Source organism: Armigeres subalbatus, chromosome 2 (assembly GCF_024139115.2).
Source record: "Armigeres subalbatus isolate Guangzhou_Male chromosome 2, GZ_Asu_2, whole genome shotgun sequence".
Lineage (NCBI taxonomy): Eukaryota > Metazoa > Arthropoda > Insecta > Diptera > Culicidae > Armigeres > Armigeres subalbatus.
The window spans coordinates 20,505,087-20,531,992 of NC_085140.1; the positions used below are offsets into that span (position 1 = coordinate 20,505,087).

Below are 26,906 nucleotides of genomic sequence, written 5' to 3' on the forward strand. Positions count from 1 at the left end.
TTTGACTCGCACAGTTTTGTCTTGACACATAGGCTGCCTCCACGGCGTTCCTTCCCCATATATTGCCGACCTAGCTGTAGGATGTAGGATATCAATATCAATTTAACCTGGTTCGCTCTTGTTTAAATATGTACTCAACCCGACAAATTGGCAAAATACTACTCCATCCTTTACCTACATTACTTTGTGCCTCCGTCTCCAACCGCCCTGAGCAAAACCTCAGGACCGCAGCCAGCCATCAGAGTGATTCCTTCCAAGTAGGTGCATACAGCATGAAACTTTTCTACCCCCATCATAGGAAGTATGACATCCCAAAGTATGGGTGAAAATCCCCTTCTTGGGCAAAAATAAATACCGTCCATGAACATCGGCAGCCGCACCACTCTGGGCTACTTCTTCAATTTCCTTTGAAGAAAACGAGAAACTTTGTTCTTCTTTTTTTATATAAATTTGCCCAATTTACATGGCCCTGGGAATTCGGGTGATACTCAAAAAAAAAATCTCAGTCAGTCGCAATCAAATACGCCACCGGAGATTGGCAACACGAGCTCCTTCTTCTACATCCATTCTAATTTGATCACCCACACTCGCTAGAATTAAATAAGCTTTCGGCTTGCCGTCCGCGTTTGAGCCATTTCTCACCTTTTCACGCCGAAACAGTGCAATCCAGCTGAAGTCATCAGTCTGGGGCTCTTTTCGCTACAGCAGTTTCAAACCTTTTCCAGCGGGGCAAACACGGAAGCGTACTTGAGAAAACATTTTCTTCGCACTCCTGGGAACCTCTGCGGGAGGGAGACTAATTTGAAAAGTTTTCGCTCGACCTTTTCCTCCCCAGAGGGCACACATCCACAATCGGAGGTCGTAAGACGTTCAAAAGATTGCGATTTCTCGTGCCAGGCAAATTTCCCAAGCGTGTCGTACGGAAACACTTTCCTCAAGCGCACGTTTGCGTTTCTCGCTGCTTCATCCAGGTGACGGTTTTTCCTTTTGTCCCTCGGACAGGCTCAGCACTTAATGGACCGTTTCGAAGGGGATGGGGTTCTCTCCGGTTCTTGGCTGAACGTCCCCAAGGTGATTGGCGACGTTCTTCTGGGCCGGTACACTTGGATGTGTAAAGCTTGGGACCAGCCAATTCCCAGCACGGTTTGATTGGATGGAAGTACCCACCCCCCCGACATATCGCAAACCATTGACAATCGTTGGTGGATGCGGCGGTGATGGTGTCACATAAAAGAAGAAGCTGTAACGACGCGGCAATCCGACGTGAGCAACAATTACTGACTAGGGTCGCGTGGTGCACTGAGTGTCCTGGTTAGAAGCGTGGGGCAAGCTTTTTTTTCAAATCAAGTTTATATCGGAACAATTTGTGAGTCTGAAAAAACTGTATGGAGATTTTTGGGTGATAAAATATGATTGCATTTTTACTTTTGAAAGATGAGATGAATGGATATTGTAATCCATTCGAATAGTAAGTAGCCTAGAAGATGGTGAAAATGTTTGCCGAAGATGGGATCGGCACGTCTCCAAAACCCTGGTTACAGTGCACTGATAGGTTGAAAGGCCTACAAACCAGCCTTTGTATGGACATGGACCTTCCGATGAAGCAGCCATCAAGTACCTGAAAAAAAGGAAACAGAAACTATCTTCAGTTTATGGTTCACATTTAGGTAAAGCCAGTTTTGAATCTGATGGTATTAAATTTAATTAAAACTTTTGTAAAAACTGATTAATTCAAACTTCACTTGCATCTCGTTTAACACGTACGTCCCCAACCCCCATTTTACGACAAAACTCAAAATTCAAAACCACGCGGCTCAGCCAATTTCTAACGGATTTTCAAGCAACCTTCTGGAATCGATCACAAAATTCCTATAGTTTTAAGAACTGAGGTCAATTTTTGTCCACTGGCCATGATTCCGGATATATTCCGGGGAGTACTGGGGTTACCTCCCTCCCGGAAAAAATGGTCACTGGCAGATCGGCTTCGAAATCCATCGTGCGACATGTCAAACTTCATGATTTTGCAAAAAAAGTACACTGGAGTACATTTCGGCGATTTTCGATCGAATTGGCCACCCTCCAGGTATTTCCAGGGCCTGATTCCCTTGGGGAAGTGGCCAATTTTTGATCAATCTTGGAACCCATCTTGCGACATATCAAACTTCATGATTTTGCAAAACAAGTACACTGGAGTACATTTCGGCGATTTTCGATCGAATTGGCCACCCTCCGGGAACTTCCAGGGCCTGGTTCCCTTGGGGAAGTGGCCAATTTTCATTCGCTCTTGGAACCCATCTTGCGACATATCAAACTTCATGATTTTGCAAAACAAGTACACTGGAGTACATTTCGGCGATTTTCGATCGAATTGGCCACCATCCGGGAACTTCCAGGGCCTGGTTCCCTTGGGGAAGTGGCCAATTTTCGTTCAATCTTGAAACCCATCTTGCGACATGTCAAACTTCATGATTTTGCAAAACAAGTACACTGGAGTCCATTTCGGTGATTTTCGATCGAGTTGGTCACCTTCCGGGTACTTCCAGGTAGACCTGTGCGTGAAATTTGACCGGCGGTGGCATGATAGATCATTTTCAGCCAGCGGCGTCATGCCGTTGGTGATTGGCGATGGCGTGGATCGGCGTGAACCAGTTTCAAGCGCCAAAATTTATTCAGAAGTTCCTCCCGGAATTCCTCCGGAAGTTCCTCCACGAGTTTTTTCAAAAGATCGTCAAGAAATTCCTTTGGACATTCCTCCAGATATTCCTCTATAAGTGCCTCTGGGAAATTCTTCCAGATACTCCTCCCGGATATCGTCTTGAAGTTCCTCCAGGAATTCCTCCGGAAGTTCCTCCAGGAATTCCTCCGGAAGTTCCTCCGGAAGTTCCTCCAGGAATTCCTCCGGAAGTTCCTCCAGGAATTCCTCCGGAAGTTCCTCCAGGAATTCCTCCGGAAGTTCCTCCAGGAATTCCTCCGGAAGTTCCTCCAGGGATTCCTCCGGAAGTTCCTCCAGGAATTCCTCAAGAAGTTCCTCCAGGAATTCCTCAGGAAGTTCCTCCAGGAATTCCTCAGGAAGTTCCTCCAGGAATTCCTCCGAAAGTTCCTCCAGGAATTCCTCCGGAAGTTCCTCCAGGAATTCCTCCGAAAGTTCCTCCGGAAGTTCCTCCAGGAATTCCTCCGGACGTTCCTCCAGGAATTCCTCCAGGAAATCCTCCGAAAGTTCCTCCAGGAATTCCTCCGGAAGTTCCTCCAGGAATTCCTCCGTAAGTTCCTCCAGGAATTCCTCCAGGAATTCCTCCGGAAGTTCCTCCAGGAATTCCTCCGGAAGTTCCTCCAGGAATTCCTCCGGAAGTTCCTCCAGGAATTCCTCCGGAAGTTCCTCCAGGAATTCCTCCGGAAGTTCCTCCAGGAATTCCTCCGGAAGTTCCTCCAGGAATTCCTCCGGAAATTCCTCCAGGAATTCCTCCGAAGTTTCCTCCAGGAGTTCCTCCGGAAGTTCCTCCAGGAATTCCTCCGGAAGTTCCTCCAGGAACTCCTCCGGTAGTTCCTCCAGGAATTCCTCCGGAAGTTCCTCCAGGAATTCCTCCGGAAGTTCCTCCAGGAATTCCTCCGGAAGTTCCTCCAGGAATTCCTCCGGAAGTTCCTCCAGGAATTCCTCCGGAAGTTCCTCCAGGAATTCCTCCGGAAGTTCCTCCAGGAATTCCTCCGGAAGTTCCTCCAGGAATTCCTCCGGAAGTTCCTCCAGGAATTCCTCCGGAAGTTCCTCCAGGAATTCCTCCGGAAGTTCCTCCAGGAATTCCTCCGGAAGTTCCTCCAGGAATTCCTCCGGAAGTTCCTCCAGGAATTCCTCCGGAAGTTCCTCCAGGAATTCCTCCGGAAGTTCCACCAGGAATTCCTCCGGAAGTTCCACCAGGAATTCCTCTGGAAGTTCCTCCAGGAATTCCTCCGGAAGTTCCTTCAGGAATTCCTCCGGAAGTTCCTTCAGGAATTCCAGGAATTCCTCCGGCGGCGGCGTCACGCCGTTGGTGTTCAGCGGTGGCGTGGATCGGCGTGAACCAGTTTCAAGCGCCAAAATTTCTTCAGAAGTTCGTCAAGGAATTCTTCCAGAAGCTCCTTCACTAGTTTTTTCAAAAGATCGTCAAGAAATTCCTTTGGACATTCCTCCGTAAGTGCCTCTGGGAAGTTCCTCCAGAAAGGAAGGATCCGGATTTCGCCTGGAAGTTCCTCCAGGAATTCACCTGGAAGTTCCTCTAGGAATTCCTCCGGAGGTTCCTCCGGGAATTCCTTCGGAAATTTCTCCAGGAATTCCTCCGGAAGTTTCTCCATGAACACTTCCGGAAGTTCCGCTGCCTAAAAATGATCTATCACGCCACTGCCGGTAAAATTTCAATCAGCGCACAGGCCTACCTGGAAGTATCCGGAAGGTGGCCAATTCGATCGAAAATCACCGAAATGGACTCCAGTGTACTTGTTTTGCAAAATCATTAAGTGTGACATGTCGCAAGATGGGTTCCAAGATTGAACAAAAATTGGCCACCTCCCCAAGGGAACCAGGCCCTGGAAGTACCCGGATAGTGGCCAATTCGATCTAAAAACGCCAAAATTTAATCCATTGTACTTGTTCGGCAAAATCATGAAGTTTGATATGTCGCAAGATGGGTTCCAAGAGCGAATGAAAACCGGCCACTTCCCCAAGGGAACCAGGCCCTGGAAGTACCCGCAGGGTGGCCAATTCGATCGAAAATCGCCGAAATGTACTCCAGTGTACTTGTTTTGCAAAATCATGAAGTTTGATATGTCGCAAGATGGGTTCCAAGATCGAATGAAAACTGGCCACTTCCCCAAGGGAACCAGGCCCTGGGAGTACCCGGATAGTGGTCAATTCGATCTAAAATCGCCATAATTTACTCCATTGTACTTGTTTTGCAAAATCATGAAGTTTGACATGTCGCACGATGGATTTCGAAGCCGGAATATATCCGGAACCATGGCCATTGCACAAAAATTGACCTCGGTTCCTAAAACTATAGGAATTTTGTGATCGATTCCAGAAGATTGCTTGAAAATCCGTTAGAAATTGGCTGAGCTGCATGGTTTTGAATTTTGAGTTTTGTCGTAAAATGGGGGTTGGGGACGTACGTGTTAAGCACGCAATAAGGTCTCACAAATTAAGGTCTCGTTCTATTTCCGCTCACCATTCAAACGCATGCAGCAAAATTTCATCGTAGTGAAATTAATTTTCCCATTTCCTGCACCCAAATGAATCGAATTAAAACCTATCTTGGGAAATGGTGGCGAAGTGCAGACAACTGTTCCAACTACATTTCGCGCACACCGAAACAACGGATGTCGCTAACAGGCACGAAAAGCTTTCGGCCTGTCCGGCTACTAAACTAGGTACTGGTGTTCGCCGGTTGCAATCGAGTCTAATTATGCTGCGCGTGTTGCCGCCGAAATGGATACGGCTGCTGTGCCTAAAAGTAGTCATGCAAACAACATACTTTTCATGGAACAAGGACGACAGACGGTCCCGATGATGATGATGATGATCATTATGGTCGTTTTCAGATTTGTTTTCTTGATGGACGAATCAACAAAAAAAATAGTAAGTTGAAAAGCACCGGCTTTCGCTTTTCGAATCGTGAAGTGGAAATGGGTCGCCGAGCACGTGATAAATGAATTAATTATTTTGATGACTGTATAAATTTTGGCGTTTCCGCTACAATTCCGGTGATTATCGTTTCAACCCAGCTTCCAGCTTCGCAGCATTCTCGGTACGAGACCTTCAAATTGTTTCAACAAGTGGAGCTTGCTTGTTGCATGCTTCGAGGAATGTTTTCACTTGTATCCGTTTGATTATTATCAATATACAAATAAATATTGGAAATTATTTAACTGATTTAAAACACCTAGACCACCCTTCCTAAAGCACATTTTTTGTAAGTGTCAGTTAAAAAAAAAATACATAGATCGTCACACTTCTCGCGAGTTCCTCTTTCGCTTAAATCGCTCATCATTAAGGACTAAAATATGTCAGTAGCCTGGAAGTGGCACTCCCAACGGAAGAGCAGCTAGGCGCAGCATCTCTTGAAGATGGCTGGAGAGATATTCGATCCGCCATTGGAAGCACCGCAACCGCTGCACTAGGCACGGTGGCTCCGGATCAGAGAAACGACTGGTATGACGGCGAATGTGAGCAGTTAGTTGAGGAGAGGAATGCAGCATGGGCGAGATTGCTGCAAAACCGCACGAGGGCGAACGAGGCACGATACAAACGGGCGCGGAACAGACAAAACTCGATTTTCCGGAGGAAAAAGCGCCAGCAGGAAGATCGAGACCGTGAAGAGACGGAGGAACTGTACCGCGCTAATAACGCACGAAAGTTCTATGAGAAGTTGAACCGTTCACGTAAGGGCCACGTGCCACAGCCTGATATGTGTAAGGACATTTACGGGAACCTTCTTACGAACGAGCGTGAGGTGATTCAAAAGTGGCGGCAGCACTACGAAGAGCACCTGAATGGCGATGTGGCAGACGAAGATGGCGGTATGGTGATGGACCTGGGAGAACGCGCGCAGGACATGCGACTTCCGGCTCCGAATCTCCAGGAAATCCAGCAGGAGATCGGCCGGCTGAAAAACAACAAAGCCCCTGGAGCTGACCAACTACCAGGAGAGCTATTTAAACACGGTGGTGAAGCACTGGCTAGAGCGCTGCACTGGGTGATTACCAAGGTTTGGGAGGATGAGGTTCTGCCGCAGGAATGGATGGAAGGTGTCGTGTGTCCCATCTATTGTAGCAACTACCGCGCAATCACATTGCTGAACGCCGCCTACAAGGTACTCTCCCAAATTTTATGCCGCCGACTAACACCAATTGCAAGAGAGTTCGTGGGGCAGTACCAGGCGGGATTTATGGGTGAACGCTCTACCACAGACCAGGTGTTCGCCATACGTGAGGTATTGCAGAAATGCCGCGAATACAACGTGCCCACACATCATCTATTTATCGACTTCAAAGCCGCATATGATACAATCGATCGGGACCAGCTATGGCAGCTAATGCACGAAAACGGATTTCCGGATAAACTGATACGGTTGATCAAGGCGACGATGGATCGGGTGATGTGCGTAGTTCGAGTTTCAGGGGCATTCTCGAGTCCCTTCGAAACGCGCAGAGGGTTACGGCAAGGTGATGGTCTCTCGTGTCTGCTATTCAACATCGCTTTGGAGGGAGTAATACGAAGGGCAGGGATTGACACGGGTGGTATGATTTTTACAAAGTCCGTTCCGCTATTTTGTTTCGCCGGAGACATTGATATCACGGCACGTAACTTTGGGAGGATGGAGGAAGCCTACATCAGACTGAAAAGCGAAGCTAAACGGATTGGACTAGTCATCAACACGTCGAAGACGAAGTACATGATAGGAAGAGGCTCAAGAGAGATCAATGTGAGCCACCCACCACGAGTTTCTATCGGTGGTGACGAAATCGAGGTGGTTGAAGAATTTGTGTACTTGGGCTCACTGGTGACTGCCGATAACGATACCAGCAGAGAAATTCGGAGACGCATAGTGGCTGGAAATCGTACGTACTTTGGACTCCGTAAGACGCTCCGATCGAATAGAGTTCGCCACCGTACCAAACTGACTATCTACAAAACGCTTATAAGACCGGTAGTTCTCTACGGACACGAGACCTGGACGATGCTCGTGGAGGACCAACGCGCACTGGGAGTTTTCGGAAGGAAAGTGTTGCGTACCATCTATGGTGGGGTGCAGATGGCGGACGGTACGTGGAGGAGGCGAATGAACCACGAGTTGCATCAGCTGTTGGGAGAACCATCCATCGTTCAAACCGCGAAAATCGGAAGACTGCGCTGGGCCGGGCACGTAGCCAGAATGTCGGACAGTAATCCGGTGAAAATGGTTCTCGACAACGATCCGACGGGAACAAGAAGGCGAGGTGCACAGCGGGCAAGGTGGATCGACCAGGTGGAGGACGATTTGCGGACCCTCCGCAGACTGCGTGGTTAGCGAAGTGCAGCCTTGGACCGAGCTGAATGGAGAAGACTTTTATGTGCAGCACAGGCCGCTCCGGCCTTAGCCTGATAATAAATAAAAATATGTCAGTGCGCCAATGTAAATTTTACCTTTGACGATGTAGTATATCATTTTTAGTCAACAGCACCTGTCTGGGTTGGCGTGAACTTACTTCATGCATTAAAAAGTTTGTCGATGGTTTCTTCAACTAATTCTGCCGAAAGTCCTCTAAAAATACCTCCGGAAGTTGCTCCAGGAATTCCTCCATACATTACTCCAGGATTTCCTCCATACGGTCTTACAGAAAATCATTTGTAAGGTCGTCCAGGAACTCCTCCAGAAGGTCTTCCACAGTTTTCACCAAAAAGTTCCTTCAGGAATTCCGCCAAAAGATCCTCCAGAAATTCCTCTGGAAGTTTCTCCAGAAATTTCTCAGTATGGTCCTCCACAAATTCCGTCGGAAGATCCTCCAAAAAGTCATCCGAAAGGTCCTCGAGAAATTCCTCCAAAGGTCGTTCAGGAATTCCTGCGGAGGATCTTCCAGAAGCTCCTCCAGAAGTCCAAAGTCCAGGTATTTCTTCGGGAGTTACATCAGGAATCCGCCAGAAAGGTGCACAAGAAATTCCTTCGAAATTGCTCCAGAAATTCCAACGAAAGGTCCTCAAGAAAATCAGGAATGTCTTCCAAAAATTTCAAGAGGAAAATTCTGCTGGAATTCCTCCGGATGTTTCTCCAGGAATTCCTCAGTATCTGCGTCCAGGAATTCCACTGGGAGTTTGTTCAAAAATTCCTCCAAAAGATCCTCCAGAAATTCTTTCGGAAGGTCCTTCACAAATTCCTCCAGGAATATCTCCAGAAGTTTATCCAGGAATGCCTCAGAAAGGTCCTCGAGAAATTCCTCCGGAAAGTCGTCCACGAATTCTTGCGAAAAATCTTTCAGAAGTTCCTCCGGGTGGTCCTCCAAAAATCCCTAGGAAATTCTTCTAAGATTCCCTTCGAAAGCTCCTTCAGTAATTCTTCTGAAAGTTCTTCCAGGAATCCCTCCGGAAATTTATCCAAAATTTCATGTAGAAGGTCCTGCAGAAATGCCCAGGAAGTTCCTTCGAAAGGTCTTTCAGAAATTACTCCGGAAGGTCGTCCAAGAATTCCTTCGGAAGTTTCTTCAGGAATCCCTCCCGAAGGTCTACAAGAAAATCCTTCGGAAGCTCTTCCAGAAATTCCAACGAAAGGTCCTCCAGAGAATCACCTGGAAGGTCGTCCAGGAACTCTTACAAAAAGGTTTTTTTTTATGCCGGAAAGTTCTGCAGGAATTTCTCCGGAAGTTCCTCCAGGAATTCCTTCGGAAGTTCTTCCAGGAATTTCTCCGTTTCTTACTCCAGGAATTCTATTGGAAGATCCTTCAGGGATTCCTCCAAAAGATCCTCCAGAAATTCCTCCGGAACGTCCTCCAGGAATCTCTCAAGAAATACCTCCAGAAATTTCTTCGGAAGCTAATCCTGGAATTCCTGCTTGAAGTCCTCCAGAAATTCATTTGGAAGTTCCTCCCGAAATTCCTCCGACAGATCCTCGAGAAATTTCTCCTGAAGTTCCTCCTGAAATTCCTCTGAAAGGTCTTCTAGGAGTTCATCTGGAAGGTCCTCTATGAAATCTTCTGGAAGTTCCTCTAGAAATTCCTCCAGAAATTCCTCCAAAAGATCCTCCAGGAATTCCTTTGGAAGGTCCTCCACGAATTCCTTTGGAAGGTCCTCCAGGAATTCTTCCAGAAGGTCCTCCAGAAACTACTCCGGAAGTTCCTCTAGGAATTCATCCGGAAGGTCTTCCACAAATTCTCCCGGAGGGTCCTCTCGAAATTCCTCCAGGAATTCCTTCGAAAGTCCCTCCTGGAATTTCTCCGGAAATTTCTTCAGAAGGTCCTCCAGGAATTCCTTAGGAAGGTCTTCCAGAAATTCCTTCAGAAGTTCCTCCGGGAAGTCGTTCAGAAGTTTCTCTTGGAATACTCTCGGAAGTTCCTCCATGAATTCTTCTAGAGGTTCCTCTAGAAACTGCTCCAAGAGTCCGAGAGGTCCTCCAGGAGGTCCTTCAGAAATTTCACTAGACGTTCTTTCCGGAATTACTTCAAACGTTCTTTGGGAAGTTCCTCTAAAAGGTCCTACAGAAATTATTACGGAAGGTCTTCCAAAATTTTCTCTGGATGTCCTCAAGGTATTCCTCCAGAATTCTCCAGTATTGTCCAGAAGTTCTTATGCCAGAAATGCCTCCCGAAAATACTCCGCAAGTACATCAAGGAATTTCTTTAGGATTCATAAGGAATACTTGCACAGAAATTCCCCAAGACCTCTTCACAAGTTATTTCGAAAACCCTACGGTGGTTTTCTCTAAAAATCTCCAGAACTTTCTTCTTCCAAAATTCATATGGAATTCCTCTAAACCCACCCTCAATCCACCTCTCAGGAAATCTTCCGAAATTTCCTACCATTTTTTTTAACGCGCATGCATCAGAAAAAAATTACATAAACTATTTCTGAAATTCCTTCCCTAAAATTACTCTTGGAAATAAATCGGGAGTTGTTTTAAAGTACCGACGGGCCCCGAATGTTCTAAAGAAATACCTCTGAAATATCGTCAGCTTATTCCTTCAGAAATTGAGAAAGAAGAGAATGTAACAATGTAATTGTGAGCACTAAACTGTAAGCAGGAATCACTCAGCACGTGGGGATCTGGTCCTTGAGCACACACGTCTTACCTCGGGGTTGGTTGGCTGTTGAAAGAGGACGATCTGTCAAAGCTCGTGGACTGGTTGTTGCTGCGATGTCGTTTTATCAGAATATCATTGGTTGCTGCGATGGCGTGTTACCAGATGTGCTTAGTGACTCATTTCAAATAGTAACGGTTATTGTCTTGCTGAGATACTTCAACGAGAAGGTGCATGCTCACAGTAATGTAAAAAATCTCTCGGGAACTCCCACAGAAACTACCCCAGAAATTCTTCCGGAAATTCTTGCCGAAATACCCTAAAAAATTCTTCAGTTACACCTTCCAAAATTTCCCTACACATTCTTTAACACATTCTCCCGCTTATTACTGAGTGCAGGGGTCTCCAGTAGCCATTGCCAATCTGGAGATGGCGAGTACGATTTTTGGTCTAGTCTAGGATGTTTTCTAGTCTAGGAGAACGACATTGCTCACAAGTTTCATTACCTCAAAATATGACCCCATGCAAAATTTGAGCTCAATCGGACATGATTTAGGTGTGCCCAAAATTCATCAAAGTTTTGAAATTTATACCCATGAAAATTTTTCCCCAAAGGACCAAAGGACCTCACCCCAAGACGGTGAGCAATGTCGTTATTTGAAATTCGAAAATGTTATTTTCATTGACACCCTAATACTTATGCAATGCAATGGCGGTCATAGAAAAGGTTTCAATTAATAACTGAGGAAATGCTAATAGAATACTAAGTTGAAAAGCAGGCCAAGTTCCAGTTGGAATGTAGAGCCATAGAAAAAGAAGATTACTGAGCGAACGCCTCTAGAAATTCGTCCAGAAATTCTTCCAAAACTCCTCCAGGAATTTCCACGGAAATTACTGCAAGATTTTTCCAGAAATCCCTCCATAAAATCCTTCGGTTATTTACCCAAAACTGCTCAGGACATACCTTTTAAAATTTCCAAGAAACTCCTTAAGGTATTCTTTAAGAAATTTCCTCCTGAAACTGCTCCAAGAAATCCTTTTTTTCAGAAGGTATTCACGGTGGAGCTTTTACGGAAATATCCAAAGGAGTTTCTGAAAAATTTCATGTAGCCATTCGTGGCGGATTTCATGAAGAAATTCCTATAAAATTCAACTCGGATTTGCTAGTTTGAATCTCTGCCGAAATTTTGAGTAAATTCTTGAAAGAATTTCTTGTGGATTTCTTACATACTTGCAGGAGAAATTCTCAAAGAAATTCCTGGAACAGATTTTGTAGATGTTTCAGGAGGACTTTAAAAAGAAATTGTTGAAAGAAATAATGAAATTATTAATCGAAATAGTAAAGTATTTCTCATAAGAATGTCCGAGGCAAAAAATCCTATTCCTGAAGAACAATTTTCACATTTTATGAAAGATTAAATGTCACTTGGATTTTTATAGCCCTACGTTGTAGGGCAAGGGGTGTAGTGACCAAGCTAACCTTATAAAGATATTTTCGCACGACTTTTTTTCGAACGATTCAGCTAGAAAACAGCACCATGCTAGTTGCTTGCAGTTGATTGAAATGATTGCGATTTAAAGATTTCATCAGCTGGAGAAAATTGAACTTGTACTCTTTAGAAACTGATTATCCTACTGCCTTAATAGTCCTTCAATAAGCATCGATTTATTTTTGGCGGCGGGGTAAGAAATTCGTCGTCAGAGGCAGCGGGGCGCGGTGCTGCACAAGTCTAAATAATCTCTTATGATCATGAGTTTCAAAACGACATGAATTAATGAAGCAGATGCGTGATTTCTCTACATGATTAATTTGATCACAAAGTTTTGAAGTGCCATACGAAACGGGTAACATAAACATAGTCTTATTGCAAGTTCTGTAAAATTGAGTAAAAAATATTATCAAGTCATGTTATACCTAGAGAGAGATCTGTGCTGCATCGCAAAGTGTCCCACAATCATCGTATTTGAAGTGTTGAATCAGCTGCATTTACGGTTTCCGAAACCAAGCTGACACAGCCCATCCCTCTATCGATAAATCATTTTGACGACACACTCACGGTCTGTCCCCCCAGCCTTCGGGGAAAAGGCATAAAGTTGTAAGCTTTTACAGCCACTTTAACTCGACTTGTTATCGCAGTCGGGGACGTTCGTTAAATTCTTTGTCTTCGGACGGGGTGCGTTGGGGGAAGTGCGCTGAATGCGGGTAGAAAGAATCCCTGAACGCTTTTTGCGACTGTTTGTATACTGAAAAGTATCGAAAGGTGTAATATCACCGAACAACTGCTTTGTTGCGGTATGGAGTAGAGTGTTACGTAGATCTGGATCTGAGTGTTATATTCCAATGGATTTAGTTCGGGGGAATGAGAAGGTTCATCTTCATTTACCGTTGTATTAAACGAATAAGACAAACATAATTGGTGGAATTGAAATTCAACCCAACGAAATGTGCTTGGTTTGATGGTGGAAGGAAGCGAAGAGAAATGACAAAAATATTCTGACAGCTTCACTTACGATATTTCTGCTGCGGTTGACTCGTATTCCATTACTTCGAAAGTATCGAATTAACCGGAAACCTGTGCATATTTATTCAAAATGCTTGCAACACACATTGTATTCTGTTATATGGTGGTCAGTCAATAGATTCTTCTTCTTCAACGGCTCTACACGGAAGAAAAAAAGTACCTAAAATTGAGTACTTTTAAACTTACTTTTGAGTTATTTTTTCTCTTCGCTTTCATCCACTCTTTCTTTTGTTGTCAAAAACAAAAGAGCCAAACAATCCAACGACGCCAGTTCAATACGGGAAGCCAATGTTGAGTTTTATTACCTGAGGTCGAAATTGAGTGAATTAAACTTGGGTACTTTTTTAACATGGGAGTAAAGGCAAACTACTTCGACCCTACTTACTCAATTTTGGCTTCCCGTACGGATGTTCGAGGTTGGGTGAATTAAACTCACTATTGGGTAGTTTATTTCTTCCGTGTGCCTAGGGATGCAAGCCTCTAATTATGAATTCCTTCTTTTGTCATGTTGGTCTTTGGATGACGAAGGTTGGTGAATAAAAAATAAATGGATAAATTGATAAAATCGTTAATCCCATCAGTTTTCTTAAAGAATTTTCTGGGAAAGCTCAATATTTTCTTTTCTTTTCTAATTTTGAATGCCCCCCACAAATAAAAAATAAAGCCACAAAAAAAAAAGACAAGGAAAGCAGTGATAGAAGAAAAAAGTAATATTTGTTTCAGCCTAAAGAATAAAACAAATCGAATTTGCCATCTCCGGATTGACAATCCGACGCCTTTGCTCACAAGGCTAACTGGAGGCAATCGATAGATAATGTACCTTATTTCTTGTTTCTATTTCAGTCCTAACACACAATTGACTGTGTACGAACACGCAGATTTCAATCACACAATCAAGAAAGGCACCAGGTCTACGGTTAGGTGCATTGATCTGTTGTTTTTTGTATGTTTGCCAAGTCCCAAAGAGCAAAGTGTCACCCGGTAAATAGCGTACACACAACTGGGATCGGAAGGAAAATATCAAACTTTTTCCTTTTTTAGTGATTCAATTTTGAGCGAGAAAAGTTGGTGTTTGAAGAGAACCGCATCTCTGCTTTCGATAGTAACTCTTCTGCAGCGCTTCCGGAGCAGAAATGTGCTGAAAAGGAAAAGATCTGAGTAGCATACATGTTTATGTAACTGGTGATACTGGTGCCATTAGACGAGAAAGTACTATCGAGTCAACCATTTACAATGTTAGAAACTGGTGGAATTTGATGGAATTGTACTAACTTGTCTTTGGCAAGAAAAATTATTCCATTTCTAAAAATAATTGTTTGACTTGTGATTGTCAATCAAATGAAAGCCTAGTCTGGCGTATGTTTGCTTCATATTTTGTTAAGGTTGTCTACAATAGTCGTACCCTGCCAATGCCGTATTCTACCTTACCTACAACGAAATATCTATTCAAATTTCATGAAAAGAAAAGTTCCATAAAAGTGAACTCATTGTACCTTCCATTGACGAAATAAAAAAAAAAAGCATTCGGCGTTTGTACAGCTCCATATAAAGTAGTGGCCAAAACTACCAACATGCCAGTTTTTGATTTAGGTGTGTAAAAATGTAATGAATACACAGCTGATAACCTGTATTTCCTACAATTGGGACGGTTTCAATTTTTTATATTTTTTGGGAGGAGTGGGAGGTGTTCAAGCTGGCTCCTTCTAGAACTGGGATTTTCGCGTTATTTGGTAAAATGTGCAGTTTGATCATAGTTTTATCTCAAATGTATCATATTTATACATCGTTACAAAGCTCCTAAACAAATAAACGCAATATAAGCTACAGGGGTTAGACAAAAAGGTTGAGATAGATAAAATTATGTCGAAATTCAAATCAGCATAACTTTGCATAGAATAATCCGACTTTTATGACACCAGTGTGCGAGTAAATAAATTCTAACTATTTTTTCAGCCACTTACCCTAAACGGATTTACTCGGACTATGGGATCAGGAGTTATGATTAAAGTTAATGTTTTCAAGCAAAGCTTTACGAAGTAAGACGCAAAGGGGGTTCGTAATTTGCTATTTTAACATTGCTTGAAGGGAATCATAGATTTAATCATAAGGTATTGGACAGGGACGGGAACGGTTGACATTTCTTTTTATCATTAAATCTGCCCCGAAGTAAAAGAAAAACAAAAACACGGCAGCCGCAGCAGCAGCCACGACCAAGCAGACGACAGTCACCACATGATTTTTTTATTTTCTCTCCCCACAATTAATGTTTCTGTACACTCATTTCACGACGTATGACCGTTTTTGGTGGTAAATGATTATTTCTCTACTCCTTGCTCATTTTAGAGACTAGAACTAATGAATGAGTACCAACGGCTAGCATTCTTTCTAGGCTTTGCGCCACAGGCAATTAAACTCGAATCTGTTCTGTTTGCGCTGCGCACGAACCGAAACAAGAAATCTGCTGACTGCACCGACGGCTCGACTCTCACGCAGCAGCAGGCAGAAACTTACAAACAGTTTGCCCCATCGGTAAAAAAATGTCACATTGAGGCGTACATTTTTTTTGGAAAACTGTTTCGGTTTGTGCGGTGCGTGAAATTTGATCGGATAAAATGTAAACATTCGCATAATCACAGTGTTTTACTGTACATTTCCCAACACTGGTATTGGATGACTAGTGTGTTGAATAACTCCTTGCTTCCTCAAATGAATGAAATTTGATTTCGTTTTTGTTACAATATGAAACTTTTTGAATCTGTCTGCCTGAAAGTTCCACTTAGTTACTTTTTCGTTCATTTTTCTAAAATTTGTGTTTTTCCTCCATTCGTCTGTGACTAGAATATACTACTGAAACCTTCATACGACCATAACGATTTTATCCACCATCAAACAGGCTTATTGCAAATCAAAAAGTGACCAATTCCCTCAGTTTTTTTTATTGAAGCCACAGAAATAATAGTTTTGTTCATCTATCAATGTACTGTAGGATTCATAATTTTGGCCAAACATACGCCCCTTTTTCCTACTGTTGTATGGCACCTATGACATATTGAACACTGTGTCACCCAATTGAATCACAGAACGTGTGAAACCGATCGAGTGAGGACAAGACTGGGTTGTGAAATCTAACATGATGTGATTCCGAAAGGATAAGTGTTTGGAATATGACGGTTCTATGGGGTTCGCCTCCATTCGACGAAATTGCGTCTGGAAAACATGTGTAACATAATTCGTTTTATTGAAACGACCTCTTATTATTGATTCCACTATTTTAGAACCGTATAACATTTCTGTAGCTTTTTCACGTTGCATATTTGCCTAACCATAAAATCTGATTGAAGCTACTAGTTAGGCAGCTTTCTGTATAGCAATACTTAACCGATTTTCTAAAAACAAGTTGCATTCAAAAGGAGACAGTCTAGTCTGTGTCTAGTTGATTCAACTCTTGTATATATATGTTTCAACCAGGGCTGACAATAGTCGTTCTCGTCGTATGAAGAAAGCAAAAAAAACTATAGTCTTCGTCATAACATTGCACTACGCAACACCTATTCGATTTCTTCACGCTACATGCCTACCACAACGATAGTCGCGCAGCCAAAAGTTATGACGATTTTTGTCGTCACTTCTTCACATAATTGTTTGCTCGTCATTATAGACGGACTGGTTAGAAACATAATGGCGTCTCAAATAAACAAATAGTAGGAACTTTGATAACATAAACGTACTACGTTATTTAAAATTCATTATTACAAAGAATTAATAGAAATCTTCGCATGGCAGCTGCCGCTTGTAGAATGATGGTATGAAGTCTTCGTTCTTCGATTTTGTCATGACGATTTGGTTGCACGACGAACGCTAACGTCGTGTGCGTCATCGACGATGCGTCGAGTAGCAATGAAGACACTACTACTCGTCGCTACTGTGGTATTTCGTGCAGCGACGATGACTATTGTCAACCCTGTTCAACCATGCTTTCCTGCTATCACTGTCAAATAATCAAAGATCGTAATGCTCACTCATTCGCACGAGCAGAGGATGCTCAATCATGCATATTTTCACCGAGAAATCATTTTGCGAGAAAGAAAAAAAGTCCTGTCAGAGTCGCGAAAAATTGATTTGCTTGTTTTCTTACTTCTTTTACTTTTACTTTACTTCTTACTTCTTACTTCTTTTGCGTGCCTTCACCAATGCAAACAAGAGTAGCCTTTGTGGAACAAATAACCTATTCCAACTAGTTAGCAGTCAACGTGGAGGTTTGGCTAGACTGAGCGCAACCCAGTGCTATTTTTGTTGGTGTTCTGCGTTCGAATCCCGTTGCGGTCTTAGTTTTCTTTAAAACGCGCACTGAAATTTTTTGCGAAAAATTAGTGAGGCGTAAGAATGTAGAAAAAGAAAGAATTTCATCAAGTAGGCACGATTTTCGTTTATTTTTCAGGCCTGCTCTAGAGAAAAAAGAGCGAGTGAAGATGTTTTTCGCCACAGACTGCTAAAAACAGATTCTCCTTCGACCCGAAAATCGCTTGTTTTTGTCTCACCGAAACGAAAAGTACGAACCCTGCAAATAATACACTAGCTCAACAATATTCATGGTTGTTTTTACATGCGAAATTGCTGCAAAACTACTTTATCGACAAAATGATGACATCATCCAAAAAGAAAAAAATGACTACAACAGAATCGAATTAGCTACATGGCGATTGAGAAACATCCACCTAATCATAAGTCATAGTCAAGTCATAAGCAATGTTGGTAAAAACTCAAAATCTCAAAACTCATGGATGATTCAAATCAAGCGTGAGTTGAAACGCACCCAACTCAGCACCTAAAAACTCATGGATGAGTTGAATCATCCATTTGAATCATCGTAGGTTTTCTTTTGTTCTCCTTCGTTAAAAACAGTGAATTGACGTTTGTCGCATAGAATATTAGACACTCTTTTATGTATAATCAATAAATTGCCTCCAAATTGAATTCAAATGCGTTTCTAAACCAAAATGATTTTTTGGCAAATGAGTGAAATGATGCGTTTTAGCGTGAAAAATTCAAGCGTGATGCATTCCTTTAAAATCACAGATGATTTCGTTCGCACGGGAGCGCTCGTTGATTGAGTTTTATGAGTGATTTTACCAACACTGGTCATAAGAACGATATTATTATTGTTTAAGTCATACGATGCAGGATTGAAAAAAGCCAACTTAATTCACCGAGTGGTGATACTGCCTTTCTCGCATTTAGCCAGGATACCAACCTCATATGGCGCTAATATAGTTCGATGTACCATTTTCTTAATAACTTTTAAATGCAATAGTCCATCGTAATAAAATTCAAAAGTGATCAACAAGGCTTTGTCCCCTGACGAATGCAACTTATTGCGAGAAAATCGGTTTAGGATTACGGGGAAGGGTCGTTTGGCCGAATCCCATTCGGCCGAATGCCACTAGGCCGAACAATCCATTAGTCCGAAACCCACCCGAAGTTTGTCGGAAAGGGTCGTTTGGCCGAAAGGGTCATTTGGCCGAAAGGGTCATTTGGCCGAAAGGGTCATTTGGCCGAAAGGGTCATTTGGCCGAAAGGGTCATGTGGCTGAACGGGTTATTTGTCCAAAAGGGTCGTTTGGCCGAAAGGGTCGCTTCGGCCGAAAGCGTCTTTTGGCCGAAAGCGTCTTTTGGCCGAAAGGGTCATATAACCGAATAAGTCATTTGAAAGTGAGAAATGAGGAGTGAGAAGTGAGAACCGGTGGGGTAAGAGTGCGCATCGGGTGGGGTTAGAATACGCATTTATCCAATCATGTGCTTTAAGTATATATTAACACAAATAAGAGTCAATAACATTTAATTGATGTTTAATGAACAATTATTAGGCAATGTTTAAAGATTACGTAACTTTTAAAGGGGGAGGGGGTCCCAGAAATGTACACTTTCATACGAAAAACCATTGTTTTTTTTTATATACAAAAAACTACAGAGGTAAAAATATATCGGGTTTCCCGTAGCATAAACAAAGGAATTTTCCTTAAAGAAAGTCCACCAATCACATAACTTTTAATTAGGCTATTTCATCACCCCTCTATTTACACTTTTTGTATGATTCCTCTAAAAATTATATGGATCGTCGTACATCTCACAACCCCTCCCTGGTAAGCGTTGTGTAATTTATGAATGTTTCTTTTGCTTAAATTAAATTATCATTAGATGAAATTGTGTTTTCGTACTATGTTTAGGTGTACAACAAGTCCTAATACAATTTCATTATTTAGCTTCAGTGCTTTGTTCGTTGAGTCCTTTCTAACACCAAATAACTTCAACTTATCCTTAAAACTTGTTATAATTTTCGATTTCTGTCCCTTTTTCTTAGTTATGGATCTTTACGCTATGGAAGACGTCTTATTTCGGTCGGAGATACGGGTTTGACATCAGAACTTGAAGATTCACTTGCGTACGTTTGCCCCACCCGTTCCTGCGTACTTTTACCCCACAGTCCCAGAATGTATTCAAGTAATGATTTTGACTTCTTGGAAAACCAACCGGATTGGTGTTCTGCACCATAAAGTACTCTATACAATAGGTTATCGAACTGGTATAATGTTCACCTGATTGAACGTTTATATGGTAATGGAATACTAGTTGCGGAAACACAATTATTTTTAGCTAAATGATCAAAAAATTAACTATCTTCATATCTCCCTTGTTGTTTATTCAAATCGTTCACAATTACACATGATAATAGTTGGCCAGAATACCTGTCAAACTGATGCAGTGATGCTGGTTTATCTTTTTTATTACTTCAAAAAATCGAAAACGTACTCTTACCCCACGCGCACTCTTGCCCCACTCTACTCTAGTGAGACGTCTCACTACCAAATTCGCACTACTCACTTTTCACAGTGAAAAGTACGAAATGAGAAGAGATAAATGAGGAGTGAGAAGTGAGAAATGAGTAATGAGAATGGAGACGTCTCTCTTCTTACTTCTAATTTCTCACTTTTCAAATGACCTATTCGGCCTAATGACCCTTCGGCCAAATTACCATTTCGGTTAAACGACCCTTTTGACCAAACGACCCTTTCGGCCAAACGACTTTTTCGGCCAAATGACCCTTTCGGCCAAACGATTCTTTCGGCCAAACGACCCTTTTGGCCAAATGTGCCTTTCGGCCAAACAACTCTTCCTTCAAGATTCCTTTGCGTGTATACAAAACTCTTCAAAATTTCCGCGACGAATTTTCCGGAATTTTCACTAAACCGATTCATAATTTTTTTTTTCGAAAAGCTGTTTTGTTTTTGGAATTTTCATCGATTTTTTTTAAATATCTACAGGACATTCTTTGTTTTGCTAATAGTAAATTCACCGAAAATTATTCAAAAAATTACTGTAAAATGGGAAAGGATCGTTTGGCTGAAAATATTTGACGGAAAGGCATTTCGTGCGGTTATAAATAAAGAACGGTTCAACCAAAAATTCCATTTGGCCAAAGCGACAATCGACCGGGATTCGATTGTCTCTAACAGGTTGTTTGGCCGAAACAATCGTTTGGACGAAAATGATGTTTGGTCGTAATGGTCGTCTGACAGAAAGCGCCATTTGGCCGAATGGATCATACGATTAAATGGTCCTTCAGCCAGACGGCCATTTCGGCTAACGGTATTGTCGGTCAAATGACCCATTCGGCCAAACGACCTTTTCGGCCAAATGACCAAACGATATTTTCGGTCGTATATCCACTTCGGCTAGATAACATTTTCGTCCAGATGGGTCTACCTAGGGGTGAGATTGGTCCTTCAGTCTCATGAACAGTCTGTCAGTTGGATAACGAAATCTAATAACCAAATATAAAAAAAATTACAGAGAACACTTTAAGAAGATTTTTTGAAAAGTCAATAAAACGGGTTTCTTCAACATGTGCCGGGGCAAAACGTCCCAATTTAATATACCGTCGTCTGAGGTGACAATGGGTCAAATGGATCACTTGTTCAACTACATATAACGCTTGAAGAACAGACTTAATGTATCTGAGGACAAGAAAACTGAATTAGGGTTATGCGATAATTCGTCCATGGCGCTAATATCCGTCATATCAAATTCTAAATCACTAAATACTCGCGAATCGTAAACTAAATTAATGAACGAATCATCTGGTGAGATGAACACTACGATCTGAAGACATTTAAACTAAATTCCGGTGTTTCTTACTTGAAACACATTTCAATTAAACTTTACGACTGAGCCTATTTGCTCAATTTTCTAGCTTTACCGTACGACGGAAAATCCAGTTGTTTGACTACTGGAGAAGCCACGCAGCATCGTCACCAAAATCAACATAATGCACTAATTTTCACTGCACTTTTTCACATATATTTCCCACTAAGCATTGAATAAAAGCAACAGTTATTGCTCAAGTGAATAATAATTCGGAAGAAACTATCGAAAGGCGTTCAAATGATCTGTTTTTTTTTCAAACTTTAGAGCCTTTGATTTTTTTTCTTCGTCACCTTGTTTACAGTTGAAAAACGCGTTGCCAAACTGGCGGTTTGAACTAAAATAATTTTATGTAACACATCTGATAATATATCATGCAATGAATAAAATCAATTTTTCACGTAGAACTACGTCCGTCGTTTCTATATTGGGGTACACTTTTCGATTGCAAATAATTGAAAAACGTCACGAAACTATGATAGAATTTTATCATTAATATCTCAGACGTTTCTCGATGGATTTTCAATTTTCTTGGACCATTCGATCAAGGAGAGTCAACGCTTCATACATTTGATACATCATTCAGGATTTGGTTGATCGGGTAATTAATATTGCCAAAACGATTGATGACAGTACTGAAGGATTTTCTAAAAATGTGATAAAATTTTGAAAGAAATGTTTTATGAGGAAGATACAAAAATGTATTTGTTTAAAACACAGTCAAGTCTTTTGTGAAATATATGAGCTTATATAGAAATATTTTTTTTTCAAAAACTGATTCATATTATCGGTGACAGTTACCTAAATCAGTGCAAGAAGAAACGTTTGAAACACATCAAATCACCAAAACCATGTGCAATTCAATGGATCATATTAATATAATGCAATAAAACCCTTAATCTTAATTAAACGAACAAACGTAAAAGCAAAAATTCATTTTGCATTGTGGTTGCATTATGGCAAACCTTATAGGAACTTATTAAGATTTACCATATGAATTAAAATTAAGAAATGTGCTAAAACTGGTACATGGGTTCCTTTTATGGATTAGTTTTAGCAGTTTTAGATATACGAATACACGTTATTATTATTATTATTTTTTGAGAAGCGGGAAGGTTTGACATATTGACAATATCCACCTGTCTTTTAAATATTTTTATACCTAATAGTTGTTCTTATTACAACATAAGCTCAAAAGATACTTAATGTCCTATTGCCATCAAGAAATTGCCGTGATGGATTTCCATTGAATTAGGATATTGAATGTCTATGTGTGGTGTGGATCCCACAACCTCCAGATGACAAATATTGCCATATCCAACACAAAGCCACACCCCCTCACATGCGTTCAATATTTTAGTTCTATTTTCGAGGAATGATTCCATTAAATTGGGCCACACCGAACGGTGTCAAAAAAAATCCCCCCCATGCCGAGCCTACCATTCAACAGCGGGGCCAATAGTGAAGGCAACAAGATTGACGACACCTACACTCATCCAATGCATTGAGTCAGTCGAGGGCGAAGCAGATCATTAGGCCAGATAGGCCAAGGTTTATCTGGGGGGAAAGCTTCACGCTGCGGTGGCATTCGGACGTCGATTGTCGCGCGTTTTATTTTTCCAGGAAATTACTATCAATTAATAATAGATTGATGTGGGGTCGTAACGCAACATAACAAGATCAATAAAATGCCCGCCCAACGATGGGGATGACGACGCAACAACCAACGACGGTTATTGTATTACACCCGTGACGAGGTGTTCCCATTCGAATTTCAGTGGAACTGCGTATTGATTCATGGGAATCCGTCCGTTTTTGGGGGAAATTGGGCTCTTTTAGTGGGTGTACTTTGTAATGTGACCTTGGAGTACCCATACATAATAATGGCCAACAACAGCGCGCGCCGGTACAAAGGTGCAACAATAGACACGAACACATGGACGCACGCTTCGTACATAAAATAGAACTTGTGAAACAGCGGGCCCGGGGGTCCCGTAATGAATGTTTATGGTGGTAATTGGTAGCCAACAACTGGAGATGATTTTCGTGTTCGCCGGAATACGTGGCTTGGTGGTGGGAGTAGGTATTAAATGTGTGCTGACAGTTTTGTTGTTTTGATCACGTGTGTGCAGTAACGGAAAGCGGCTATGATTTATTACGATTTTATAACTTTATCGTACACCAAGGTGTACTGAATATCGGTGTACCATCCCCCAAAAACTGAAATACGATGGTCGCTCCTATCTGCTGGGAATATTATGGATAAAATTAAAAATATAGTTGTTCAAAATGCATGTATGAAATTCGTTTCAAAACACTGGCTGCCAGTATTTATCCAACTTGACAATCTTCATTGATAAAGTTTTTCGCAAAAAGTGTAGGATAACTCTGTAGCAAAGGAGTCATCCGATTGTCACTGAGGATTATGAATAGATTAGATTATTGGAATACTCTTCTGATATTTCTAATCCTTTTGGAGGCTCATTCAAGTGATACCATTGGCACTATCGGGTTATTATCGGTTATTACCGGAATTGATTGCGGTGCTCTGAAACGTTAGTTGGAATTGAATGCATTGCCACCAATAATATGGATCAATTATTAAAAAAGGTTCCACATAACCCGCAATTATCGATACATTGTTGGGAAGAAAGGAATGCGGGTCCATTTAAAGCATAATTGTCTATTTTTGCCTATTTACAATGGCTTGATAACATGATGTGTACAGATTTAATTCAAAAAATGTATTGAAGTTCATTCTCTCGGAGGAGTTTGAACCCTGAGTGGGTGTGAAATCAGAATCTAAAATTGTAAGTTTTTAAATCACTTGTCATAAGACGAGTTTTTACAATCCCATTTAATTCCACTACTTAATTGTACCTTGACAGATACGTATTTCGACCTCAACAGTAAGGTCGTCTTTAGTGTCTCGTACTTGACTCGACTTGACTGACTCGAGTCAAGTACGAGACACTGATGACGACCTTACTGTTGAGGTCGAAATACGTATCTGTCAAGGTACAATTTAGTGGTGGAATTAAATGGGATGGTACAAACTCGTCTTATGATAAGTGACGACATTCCACTAAAAACTCAAAATAATTTTCTTAACAAAGCTTTTAAATGTTAATAGTGCACTTATCCTTCGATGGATTTTGCGATTTATATGTCAAACGACTCGGACACTTTTCAACAATTTGTCAATTTCATTAAATCTCAAGATTATTGACGATAAACTATTGAAAATTTCAATTCTTGTCATACTCAGTAAAAAAAAATCAGAACTAAACAATCCCGTTCATGCATTCCCAACACGGACATCAAAGCGATGTAAGTTACAGGCCTTTTGTCCACCCCAAGATTTTCTTGGTGTTGGGTTAAGGCAGGCATTTTCGTCTTTTCGTTTCGAAAACCAATAAAAGAGACACTTTTTTTGCCAAACTCAACCCTACCAGATCTAAAGCTCAGAAGAAACTTTCTGTGATAGTGGGCTACGAAATGGTGAGTTGACATTCCGGAAGGAGCGCCTAACATAGCACTGGTCCTCACAAGTTCCAACACTCACGCTTCCACGGGTCTTCCGATGACAATTGACCGCCAGCTAAGGGTTGTGTACTTAGCTGATAGTGTAGCCTGGGCACTGTTGTCCTTGTGTGAGAGGGTGCGTTCTATGGGGTCCGCCTAGGATGTGGTGGGGTTTGACAGTCGCCTATGTTGAACTTTTATAAGCTGCATGTGTCTAAGCAGGCCCATCAAAGCGACCATGTGCCGGTCAAAGCGCACTAGCCTAGTCCTATAGGAAACCTTGCGCCAACAACCTACTGTTCCCGAAACATCAATTTGTTCGAGAATCCGATAATAAAAGAATACGGACTAATTTTACGGCAACGACTCTTAGCGCGAAACAACGGACACGAATAGGAACATAGAACGTTTTAACCCTAGCCCAGCAGGGTAAATTGGCACAACTTGCCAATGAGGCACGGCGCATGAAGATTTGGGTCATGGGACTAAGTAAAGTCCGTTGGCCAAAATTTCGAGAACACGGAATTCCGTCGGGACTAATTCTGCTGTACTCTGGTTTACAAAGTGAACACGCTCTCCGGAATCGCAGAGCTGGATTCCTACTAAACGCCCAGGCACACTCTGCGCTTATGAAGTGGAAACCTATAAATGAAAAAAATAATCGTTGACAGATTTAGAACATGGGTCCAAAACCTTACTATAATTCAATGTTTTGCGCCAACCACTGCTGCCAATCTGCAAGACAAAGAGAACTTCTACAGTCAACTCAATGCCGTCGTAGATAGAATTCCGAAGGGTGATATCAAGATCTGTTTGGGCGACTTCTGTGTGAAGATCGGATTCGACAACTCGAACCATGAGCGCATTATGGGACCCCATGATCTCGGAGAAATAAGCGAACACGGAGAGCTGTTCGATAAATTATGTGGTAATAATGACATGGTGATCGGGAGATTGCTCTTCCCTCATCGACCGGTTCACAAGGTCACGTAGGTCTCCTGTGACGGCTTTACATAAAATCAAATCGAGCACAACTGCATCAGCCGAAAATGGAAACGGAGACTTATTGAAGTACGGAATGAACGTAGTGCCACATTACCACCAGCGAGAATAATCTGGACGAACTGCGTATATAAAATATAAGAGAGCGTGAGAGTAAATCGTTGATTTCCCTTCTTAGGAAAAAATATTGCAAAAGGCAGATTTTTTTTTTAACTAAAGCGAAATACAACCAAATGATGGATCCACCGGATATAGTTATGTCTTTGCTATTGGTTGATGAAGTTTTGAAACAAAAATACTTCCCCATCCAGCTGGAGACTGCTTTTTCTCCTCGGTTGGTGGTTTTACAATGTGGTACGAGCACGTGGCTGTCTTTCTCGTCAATGACTGGATGACGGTAATTTGAGCCTTACCCAGTCAACACAAAATCGTATATGATGCAACATAAGATGCTAAAGTGGAGGTGATATACGTACATATTGTATGGGGAAGTACCTATATGGCCTCCACTTTAGCATCTTATGTGACATCATATACGATCTTGTGTTGACTGGGTAGTGATAATGCTATTTTCAATGTTAAACTATATTTTCCTTAACTAATGCACTGGGTTTCCGGAGACGAGCCAGCCTCGGGCTGAAAGTCTCCTTAATAAAGACATAAAAAAAAATAATGCACTGTGAGCGTTGTCTTCCTTTTGGACACACATCGTTATTTTGCTCCAACAAACCAAGATGCTCTAAATGTAGCGATGTTCATAATTCACCTGATTGCGAAAAACAATTCAAACAATAAATCATTCAAAGATTTTCCAGTTTTCCTCGCCCATTAAAAAATAATAATAAGAATTTCAAAATTAAAAATGATTTGTCGAATTAATTTACATATTTATTTAATAAATTTATGCTTTTGTAATCTGAAAACTTTT

The 26,906-nt window shown here is 41.7% G+C and overlaps 1 protein-coding gene across 1 annotated transcript in view; it reads right to left on the reverse strand.

Moving 5' to 3' along the window:
• Positions 1-26,906, reverse strand: part of LOC134218133 (potassium channel subfamily T member 2) — a 651,711-nt gene that overhangs the window by 278,872 nt on the left and 345,933 nt on the right. The gene's annotated exons all lie outside the window — the stretch shown is intronic.